The sequence below is a fragment of the Gossypium hirsutum genome, chromosome A06, assembly GCF_007990345.1.
Source record: "Gossypium hirsutum isolate 1008001.06 chromosome A06, Gossypium_hirsutum_v2.1, whole genome shotgun sequence".
Classification (NCBI taxonomy): Eukaryota; Viridiplantae; Streptophyta; class Magnoliopsida; order Malvales; family Malvaceae; genus Gossypium; species Gossypium hirsutum.
The window spans coordinates 72,278,923-72,290,933 of NC_053429.1; the positions used below are offsets into that span (position 1 = coordinate 72,278,923).

Here is a 12,011-nt window from a genome sequence, read left to right on the forward strand (position 1 = left end):
AATTGAAATCGAATTTCTCTTTCACTTCTTCATCGATCAAAATTGAGTTTGCAGGAGTAGACTTTGACGATCTAGTTCTTTTGCGAGACATGGTATCTTTTCCCAAAAATTCTACAAAGTTTCTGCTTACTGGGGAAGAAGAGAAATCAGCAAGTGGGTAAAACTTGCTACAGGAAAAATTTTATGATGACAAGAATGGTGTGGTAGCGATGGCGATGTGCGGCAATGACAGCAGTGTGTGGCGACGGCAGCGACTGTGCTTTGGCAATCTCTTTGCGACAGCAATAGGGAATTTTGGCAAAACGGGAAAGAGAATTAGGGTTTCCTTCTAGATTTAAGGTTGACGACACAGAAAAGAGATTTAGGAATTTTTAGGGTGTAAGCAAACTGCTTTAAGGGATATGAAAATTAGTGGAATGGAGAGGGGTTTATATAGGGAAAAATTAGGGCAACATGTAACAAAAAATTAGCTACATTTGGGTTACTTGGGTGGCAAGTAATGGGAGTGGCGGCAATAGGTACGGATTTTTCCTTCCTTTTTGCTGTCTTGGGCCTCAAATTCAGACTGTATTTTCAGGCTTACTCAAGAGAAAAATTGATTAGTACTTGGGTCAAATTTAACCCTTTTTAAAAATTTAAAATTTAAACAAATTTAAATCTCAATTAGAAAATTTCTTCTCAATAAATTACATTAAATTAATTCCCAGGAAAGGTTGGAGAGGTCACAGCAGTCCCGCTTAAGTTCCAATCTCCTTAGACAAAATTAAATGTACTAAATTAAGAAAATAAATTCTAACTATTTATTTATTCACAAAACAAATTCATGAAAAATCAAGGGTCTGTTAATTTGAACGAGGATTCAACTCGCTCAACTTCACCATCCCAATAATGTTTGAGACGTTGACCATTAACTTTAAATGTACCTCTGTGATTGTCGTATAATTCAACAACTCCATAAGGATACACTCGGTAGATGGTATAAGGTCCTTTCCATCGGGATTTAAGCTTCTTAGGAAATAACTTCAACCTTGAATTAAACAACAAAACCTTCTGACCTTCTTTAAACTCACGAGGTTGTATATGACCATCATGCCATCTTTTTTATCTTTCTTTACTCATTTTGGCATTCTTATAGGAAAACAACCTCAACTCTTCCAACTCATCCAGTTGTAACATCCTTCTCTCACCGGCTTGCTTAAGACCAAAGTTAAATTGCTTCAAGGCCCAGTGAGCTTTATTCTCCAACTCTAATGGCAAACGACATGCCTTCCCAAAAACTAACTGATAAGGAGTCATTCCTAACAGTGTCTTAAATGCTATTTGATAGGCCCATAATGCATCATCGAGCCTTCAAGACCACTCTTTTCTACTAGGGCGTACAACCTTTTCAAGGATACCTTTGATTTCACAGTTTACTCTCTCCACTTGCCCATTGGACTGGGGGTGATAGGCAGTAGCAATCTTATGTTTCACATCATATTTGTCAAGCAACCACTTAAGCCATTTGTTCACAAAGTGAGAACCTTCATACTTATAATAGCTCTTGGTGTCCCAAATTGTGTAAACACATGCTTATGTAGAAATTACATGACTACCTTAGCATCATTTGCAAGGTATGCTTCAGCTTCAACCCACTTAGGTACATAGTCCATAGCTACTAAGATGTATTTGTTCCATACGAAGAAGGAAACGAGCCTAAGAAGTTAATGCCCCGTATGTCGAATAATTCAATCTCCAAAATGTTTGTCAAGGGCATCTCATTCCTCCTTGATATATTCCCAGTCCTTTGGCATTTATCTCAATTCTTCACATAAGCATAAGCATCTTTAAATAGTGTAGGCCAAAAGACACCTGGTCGCAAAATCTTAGCTGCAGTACGTGAACCACCAAAGTGTCCCCCACTTGGGGATGAATGGAAATGATACAAGATCTCAGCAATCCCACTTTCAACTACACACTTTTGGATTATATTATCTGCACACTATTTAAACAAAAACGGATCCTCCCAAAAATAATACTGACTATCATGAAGGAATTTTTTCCTTTGTTGGTATGTCATTTCCCAAGGAATTATTCAACATTCAAGATTATTGGCAAAATTAGCAAACCAAGGTGTCTCATGAATTTGACTTACCTCAAATAAGTGTTCATCTGGGATATTTTCGTTGATAGGCACACATGATCGAGTTACCTCATCTTGCTCCAACCTCAATAGATGATCAGCTATTTGATTTTCGACACCTTTTCTGTCTTAGATCTCAAGGTCAAATTCTTGGAGTAAAAGTATCCAACGAATTAGGCTCAGCTTCGCATCTTTCTTCGAGAGCAAGTACTTAATGGCCACATGTTCAGTAAATACTGTAACTTTGGTACCTATAAGATATGAGCGAAATTTGTCAAAAGCAAAAACTACAGCAAAGAGTTCCTTTTCAGTTACCGTATAATTGAGTTGGGCTCCCGTCAAAGTTCTACTTGCATAGTAAATAGGGTGAAACATTCTGTTTCTTCTTTAACCCATCACAGCTCTAACAGCATAATCACTTGCATTGCACATCAACTCAAAAGGTGAGTTCTAATCAGGTGTAATGATTATTGGGGCTGAGATTAATCTTTTTTTTAGATCTTCAAAAGCTTCCAAACATGTTTTGTTGAAATCAAACACTGTATCTTTCTTTAACAACAAACACAACGGTTTAGAAATTTTCGAAAAATCTTTTATAAACCTTCAGTAAAAACTGGCATGGCCTAAGAAACTTCTAACTACTTTCACATTCATTGGGGCCAGTAATCTCTCAATTACGTCCACCTTTGCTTTATCAACTTCAATTCCTCTTTTCGAGATTTTATGCCCTAAGACAATCCCTTCCTAAACCATAAAATGACATTTTTCCCAATTAAGGACAAGATTCATCTCTTTGCATCTCTTCATTACCTTAGCCAAATTACTCAAAAAATATCATAAGTATTACCAAAAACAGAAAAATCATCCATGAAAACCTCAACAAAATTTTTGACCATATCTGTAAATACTGCCATCATGCATCATTGAAAAGTTGCAGGTGCATTGCATAAACCAACAGGCATTCGCCTAAAAGCAAACGTACCGAATGGACAAGTAAAGGTTGTTTTATGTTGGTCCTCTGGGGCTACAACTATTTGTTTATATCCCGAACAGTCATCTAAAAAACAATAGAATTCATTACCTGCCAGTCGATCTAACATCTGATCCATAAAAGGCAATGGAAAATGGTCCTTCCAAGTGGCTTTGTTCAACTTTCTGTAATCAATACAGATTCTCCAACTAGTAATAGTTCTCATTTGAATTAACTCTTTACATTCATTTTCAACAATTATGATTCCACCTTTCTTTGGCACACACTGTACCGGACTTACCCACGAACTATCTGAAATAGGATAGATGATTCCTGCATCTAACCATTTGATCACTTCCTTTCTCACAACTTCTTTCATAATAGGATTGAGCCTTCTTTTCCCATCTATTCGAGCACTTTCACCTTCTTCTAAATAATTTTATGCATGCAAAAAGAAGGGCTTATACCTCGAATATCAGCTATGGTCCAACCAATTGCTTTCTTAAATTTCTTTAAAACAGCAATTAGTTGCTCCTCTTGATCTTTCGTTAGTTCTATTGAAATAATCATAGGCAAAGTAGAGCAGTCACCTAAATAAAACGTATTTCAAATGGGAAGGAAAGTACCTTTAGTTCGAGTTTAGGTGGTTCTTCGATTGACAACTTGAGTTGCACAAATTCTCTGACTTCTAACTCCAACGGTTCAAACCGTGCGGATTGAATAAAATTCCTCAGATTGGCTTCCATCAGAGCCATGTTTTCTTCACCTTCTTCATCCTCCAAAGGGTCAAGATCTAAAGCTTTCTCCAATGGATCTTTTTCAAAATTGCTTTCCATAAAAACCAAGGTTTCTATCTCTTCCATAACTGAACACTCTTCTGCCAGATCGGGAAATTTCATTGCTTTAAGAATGTTAAAGGTTACCTGATTTTCTTGAACTCACATGGTGAGTTCACCTTTCTGTACATCAATTAACATTCTTCCCGTGGCTAAGAAAGGTCTCCCAAGGATGACTGGCACTTCCTTATCTACTTCAAAATCTAAGACAATGAAATCAACAGGAAAAATAAATTTATTGACTCTTACCAAAACATGCTCGATCTTTCCTTCGGGATATGCTAAAGATCGACCCGCTAGCTGAAGCATCACAGCTGTAGGTCTTAATTCACCTATCCCTAACATCTTGAAAATAAACTTAGGCATCAAGTTGATACTCTCTCCTAAGTCACATAAGGCTTTACCACAATAAGATTCACAAATGTTACAGGGTATAGTAAAGCTTCCTGGGTCTTTCAATTTTGGTGGCAGTTTGTTCTGGAAGAACGCACTGCACTCTTTTGTCAAGGCAACAGTCTCATACTCACTCAGTCGTTTCTTCTTGAACAGTATATCCTTCATAAACTTCACATAATTTAGTATTTGTTCTAAAGCCTCCACCAATAGAATATTGATTTGTAACTGCTTCAGAACATCCAAAAACTTCTTGAATTGCACCTCCTATTTCTGCTTCTGTTGCTGCAATCTTTGTGGATATGGAGGTGATAGAACTTTCGGTTGAACTGGACAACTTTTCTGAGTAGGTAAATTTAAGCTGATAACGAAGTGAGGGCGTCAACTTCATGAACTCTGGTTACACATCTTTGTAAAGCTATTTGATTTGTTGGCCATTGATAGTTATTACTCGCGATCATCTCGATGATCTCATAAGCCTCATTATAAGACTTAGACAAAATTGCACCATTCGTAGAAGAATCTACCATCAATCTCGTATATGCATCGAGACCATTATAGAATGTCTCCAATTGGATACAATGAGGAATCCCATGATGAGGACACTTACGAAGTAACTCCTTGAATCGTTCCCAAGCCTCATACAAAGACTCATCATCCAATTGTTGGAAAGTTGTGATCTCGTTCCTCAACTTAGCATTTTTGCTAGGCAGGAATTACTTAACCAAAAATCTCTCTGCTAATTCTTTCCATGTAGATACAGAACTTGGTGGTAATGAATTGAGCCATGCTCATGCTCGATCTCCCAATGAGAACGGAAACAACTTTAACCTCAGTGCGCCATTAGTCACACTGGCTATCTTAAATGAATCACTCACCTCCATAAACAATCAAAGGTGAAGATGTGGATCTTCCATGGGCATACCACTGAATTGGCGCACCATTTGGAGCATTTGAAACATCACTGGTTTCAATTCAAATTAGGTTGCCTCAATATCTGGCCTTCTAATTCCTAGATTTAACTCATTGAAAAGTGGCACTGTATATTGTCTGATGCATTGTCCCTATGATCAGCAATGAGGATGGGATTTCGTATACGATCGGCTTCATTACCTTGGTCTTGATTCTGATTTCCAAGGTCCATCTCGACTTGTCTTTTAGCTGTTCGTTCAAGTTTTATTTGTCTGAAAGTTTGCTCAATTTCAGGGTCTACAGGGAGTAATTCAATATTCGATCTATGCTTATAAACCCTTGAAAAGAAAATCACAAAATTAAAAAGAATAAGTTAGTAATGTTAGAAATAAATCAAATTGAAGATAAATAATTTCATGAAAGAAATGACTATGGCAACAGTTGACAATCCCCAGCAACGGTGCCAAAAACTTGTAATGCGTAGGTTTGTTCAAGTGTACATAGTCGTTACCAAGTAATAAGTAAGTATCGAGTTATCTTCTCCACAGTGATTGTATTTGTGCTAAGTCACTTAATTTGTAAAATTATATTAACAATTTGGTAAATAAAAACACAATATAGTTGAGAAATGATGATTAAAATATATTAAACTAAATGTAATGATCCCTAATGCAAATTATCCTAAGTATGCAAACTATATGTACGAAATAGATTTTAGCAAAATTAAACACAATTTGCAACAATTATAACATAAATAAACTAGGACAATTACTTTAACTAAACTCAATTTATTATCAACATGCTTAATAATATTCGAAAAAACATTCCATGGAAACTCGATCTTTCATGAGTTTGGAAACCACATCAGGTCCTTTAGGAATCATTTACTTAGTAAATACGCATTTTACTGATCCTTATTTACTAAGGGTTTCTTAGCATTCGTGCGAGGTAACAGGGACATGTTAGGTTTGAAACAGTTTAATCACACAAATCTAAAAACTATGCAAATAACAGAGCTTAGTTAGGGTTGTTAAGCAACATGCAATTTAATTGGGTTAGGATCTAAATTTAGCATGCACATTTTACTTATGCGTCCAATAGCCATCGTCTAGTTAGGATCGCTCAGCTACTTTAGGTGCATTTCAATCACGTATGAATGAAATATAGACTTGATTTTAATTGAAAACATGATCGATTGAGGCACAAACATTATAAGCATGAATCTAATAAATATTATTTAATCAAAGCAATCATCCTAGCTTAAAAAAAATTAAGCTATCATTTTTGTAAACAAGAACATTGAACACATAGCAAACATTTTTAAATTAAATTAAAGAAAAGAAAGATTAAACCCAATTCAGAGTGGCTGTCACCCAAGTCTCTAACTGACAAGGTTCCTTCGTTCCTTTGCTTTGCTCCTTTCCTGATAGCTCTCCAAGGTAGCCGACCAAGGGTTCTTTAAGAGACTCAAATGCTAAAATCTTTATGAAAAGATTATGATAGGTGTGGGGAGAAAAGAAGAATGCTAAGAGAATTTAGAGAGAAGAGAATAATGAATGATGAGGGATGATTAGAAGTGTGAGAATGAGGTCTTATTTATAGGTGAGGAGAGGGGGATAGTTTACTAAAATAGGAGTTTTCATCTTTTGAAGCATCTTCCATGGGCGGCCGGCCATAAATTGAGGAAGTTGAGCTGATTTTTGCTTGATCTGATTTTTGCTTAATTTCTGGTCAATTTAAGTACCACAACAACTCAGGCCTGAGACTCGGTCAAGTGCAAATCTTCAAGTAAATCTCTAATTTCTTCAACTCTTCAAGGACCTTGTGCAATTAAACCAAAAAGTGTTTTATGGACAGCCATGTGCAGCCAAATTTTGGGTTGACTTGGTCCCTAATTTGGACAGTTTTGTAATCCAGCAAAGCTATCAGACCTGTCCAGAATAAATCAATAAGTTAGAGGACCAAAGAATAAAATTTATCCAATTTAATTAATTAATTTAAAACTCAAATTATTAATGAAATATTTTAAAATAAATAATTAAATATAATTTTATATTTTATTATTTAATTTAATCATGCCTGGCCCACTTTCTGTCTTAAAAAATATAATATATTCAAATTAATATAAAATAATCCATTTATTGCATGAAAACTATATAATAAAGCAAAAATCACATTTTAATAATTTCTATGTCCTAATTTCATATTTTCAAATATTTCATCAATTTATTAAACATTACTTAGTTTTAACAACAAATTTAAGTAAAAAGGTGATAAATTACATAGAAAAAATCCTATATATTTTTCTTTTTACAACAACCTGGAGCTCGGATATCAATTTGTGAAAATAAAATAAAATAAAATAAAGAACACACAGATTTTACGTGGAAACCTTTTCAGGAAAAAAACCACGGGCAGAGGAGAAGAAAATTCACTATGTCGAATTCGAATAATTACAAGAGGAATAGACTATGTCTATTTATAGGCTTGTAAAGCCATATTCTAATAGAAGTGTAGTAAGATTGAAATACCTTATTTTAATCAATATAAAATAGATGGAGTTTAATAAGGTTTAAAAAAACCTTATTCTAAAATAAAATAAAAGAAGTGTAGTTCTATATGGATTTTACTTTTATTTTATTTTATCACTGTATTTTATTTAAATAAGGCAGGTCACTTAATTCTAACACCCCCAAACTACCATGTCCTCCTACAGATTCCCAGCAGTAGGGATACATCGTACCCTCTCAGCAATCTCCTCACACATATCCATGGTAAGTTGTTGCTCATCCCATTGCCTTGTTTGATGATTAATCAATTCAGACACTAGCCTGACTGACGAGTTCCCCGCTAAAATTTGTAATTTATGTTCTGGCAACATAGAAACCCATATATCCTCCAAAATTCTTATATTAGATGTAACACCCCGTACCCGAGACCGTTGTCGGAAGCGACCATGAGGTGCTAACAGACATAATTCATGTATGTTCACAGTCCATTTTAAAAATTTCCAGACAGCTGGCTAACTGCGTCACTGTCACCTTAAAAATCATATCTTGAGTTCCAAAACTTGAAAATAAGTTTCGTAATTTTTCCCTGAAACTAGACTCATATATCCATCCACAAATTTTTTTCTAGAATTTTTTGTCAAGCAAATTAGTACAGTTTATTAGTTAAAGACTCCCCTGTTACAGGGTTCGACTACACTGACCTTCCTGCATTGCGACTTAGATAACTCCTTATACAGGGCTTCAATACTTATTCCGTTTGTTTCTAATGAAACTAGACTCAAAAAGGAATCTATACATATAAGACATGACTTCTAATTATCTCTGTTTAATTTATAATGAATTTCCAAAGTCAGATAAGGGGATCCAGAAATCACTCTGGCCCTGTCCCACGAAAACTTAAATATCTCTTAAAATACGACTCATATGACCGTTTCGTTTCTTCCATATGGAAGTATATTCATCAAGGTTCGATTAAATAATTTATTAACTATTTAATTCCATTCCTACTATTTTTAGTGATTTTTCAAATTCATACCACTGCTGCTGTCAGCATCTGCCTTTAAGGTAGACTTTACCTATTACATAGTTTCCATGATTCAACTAACCCTTTAGCATATATAGCACAAAGTATGATCGTGATTAACCATTCCAATGGCCAATCATTGCCAAGCATATCCACACCTCTCAATAACCATATACATACAAAATGATTATAACATTATGCTCAAAAATATATATAATCCATTTTCGCATGGCTATCCAAATTTATACAAAACCGAAGGGTACATGACCCACAACAAAAAGGGTAGTCCTATACATGCCATTTCAAAGTTCAACCAAAAGTGTACCAAAAGGGGGTTTGATAGTGTGGACGACTTCGACTTCGACAATCCCGAGTCCGATAGCTGACGAACCAAAATCTATAAAACAGAGATTCAAAGAAACGGAGTAAGCATTTAATGCTTAGTAAGTTTTGAGCAATGAAATTAGGCTCAACTGAAGTATAGCATTCAAATAACTAAACGGATAATTTCATATACACATATATTTTCAAAAATCAGTCCTACTTCACATTTCCAACCCTTATAATCATACATAAGGGATCAACTTAACCAAAAAAAAAACCGGAAGCTCCTTAATCGACTGAGCGAATGCTATTTAAGAGGAATCAATTAATCCAATGCATGTACAACACATACCTCGTTGTTGAGATTTTACGAGCGTATTAATTGAAATTATTACAGCAGATCGCTCATTCCCAAACTCAAGTAATCTTCGGGATTTAGCCGGATATAACTACTTGCACAAGGCCTTCGGGTCTTAGCCCGGATGTGGTCACTAGCATAAATGCCTTCGGGACTTAGCCCGGATATAGTCGCTAGCACAAATGCCTTCGGGTCTTAGCCCGGATATAGCAACTCGCACGAATGCCTTCGGATCTTAGTCCGGTTATAGTCACCTAGCACAAAAGCCTTCGGGACTTAACCCGGATATCATTCGAATAACCATGCACATATATCAATAAATCATGACACATCCATATTTCATTTTCATTACCAAAGCTCAAACACAAAACACTTATCACACTTACAAATTTCGGCTCAATAGCCACATACAAAGAGCATGATTTTGATTTACTTAAGACATAATCTAATCGAATCATAATCTAAGCTCCATTACTCGAAAACTTACCTCGGATGTTGTCGAACGATTTCGGCGGCTATTCGATCACTTTTTCCTTTCCCTTATCCAACTTTGGTCCTCTAAGCTCTTGAGCTAATTCAAACAAATTTAACATATTAAAGTCTCATTATGCTAGCTTATGGCCGAACATGACAATGAATTTGATGGGTCATATGGCCACCTTTAGCTCAAATACAAAATGGTCATACGCATTTTTAATCACATTAAGCAATTTAATACAATTCATTCGAACATCAAAAGAGAAGCTCAAGGTACTTAGCCCATATATACATTAGACATTAGAGTCACATATGTATGAAATCACGAATCGAATTCAACATATTAGCTAATATTCCCCTTAGCCGAATTTTCTAAGTCAAGACAAAGCCATCAATATGCTTACCTATGGCCGAACATACACATCAACTTATGTACTCATTCATGTGGCCGAACATGCATGTCTATGTTGAGGCCGATTGCAACACTTAATACATTCTACAAGTATGGTCACTTGTATTGACTACACACCATTTTGTTTCAAGTTCAAAACTTGGCCAATACACATATATACACTAGTAAATCAAACACTAACATTTGCACTTCACCTTACTACCATTTCTCATCCAAATAACGTGAACAACAACCATATTTCTCTTCTACTTCCTACCATGGCCGAATGCATCACAACACCATACCATTTCAATTTTGGTCATGGTTAAACAAAGAACTTAATGTCTCACTCAAAAATGTTAAAAAGAAGATTCAAGAGTCATCAATCCACCATCACATCCATCATTACAAAGCTTCACTTTTAGCATGCAAATGACATCAACACAAATCCACCTTAGCCGAATATCATCTCCATGACATAGTAAAGATTTGAACCATGGGCTAGTTAGAACTCAAGCTAACTACTAAAAACATGCATGAATCTCATGGCACAACATCAAACACACCTTAACCTAGATACAAGTATGGCCGAACCTCTTCCTAATCCTCTTCCAAGCCGAACATGAAGCAAGAGCTCCTTCCTTCTTCCTTAGAATTTTCGGCCAAAAGAAATGAAAAAGGATGGACACCCTTTTTTTTTCTTTGTTTTCTTTTCTTCAACTCACGGCAATGGGGGGGAAACAACCACACACATTCTCTTTTTTTTTGTTTCTCCTCCTACTAACACTAATATTTTATTGCCCATGCTCTTTATTTTATTATTCCTAACATAAAGCATCAACCCAACATGTTTATGACATGTTTTAGCCATAACATTTTGTCCACCCTCATGCTCATGGCCGGCCACTACTAATTAGGGGGGAAATTGACATGCAAGTCCTCCTTTTTGATTACATGCACTATTAGATCCTTATAGATTAGCCTATCACATTTCAAAAGTGTCACACAAGTCCTATGTACTACATTCACATGCAATTAACTAAATCAAAGCTTAAAATTTTTGCACATTCATATTCACATATTTTAGACAATAAATATCACATTCAAATAATTTGGTGACTCGGTTTAGCTGTCCCGAAACCGCTTTCCGACTAGGGTCACTTTAGGGCTGTCACATTAGGCCTAGAGCCCACTCACCAGCCAAACCCCGCATTGAGTAGACCCCTCACAGCCGAAATGCTCTTCTAGGTATATGATCGTTAAGTACCAAGATCTGCATTCAAGAAATCAGTTGGTGGATAATACTTTACTTTAATTGGCTGCGCTAAAAGAGAATCTGGATATTTAATCAAATGCAACCCCCTTTTTCACAAGTAAGGCAATATTAACTTTTTCCAAATTGAGAAAACCCAAACCCCCATCTAACATGAACCCAATTATGAGTTGACTCACGATTTTAATGTCTTGATTGTCTAAATAGGTACTTGCTCGAATAATGATAGAAATATGAAGGAAAAATAAATGAAAGGGGAAAACTTCGATATAATTCACGAATATAAACAAACAATAAATGAACCGATGCTATATAATAACGCGACTTGTTTTCTATATTGTTGTTAACACTCGAAAGTTTGGAAAGATGATAGAGACCTTGACCTGCTATCTATAATGAGATAGGAACTAGAGTTATAAGG

General features: G+C 35.6%; 1 non-coding gene across 1 annotated transcript; it reads left to right on the top strand.

The window, feature by feature from the left end:
• Window positions 1–4,909: 4,909 nt before the first annotated feature.
• LOC121231330 (small nucleolar RNA R71) lies at window positions 4,910–5,016 on the top strand. Its single transcript, XR_005929390.1, has one exon. It is a non-coding gene; the product is annotated as a small nucleolar RNA R71 (small nucleolar RNA).
• Window positions 5,017–12,011: the final 6,995 nt, after the last annotated feature.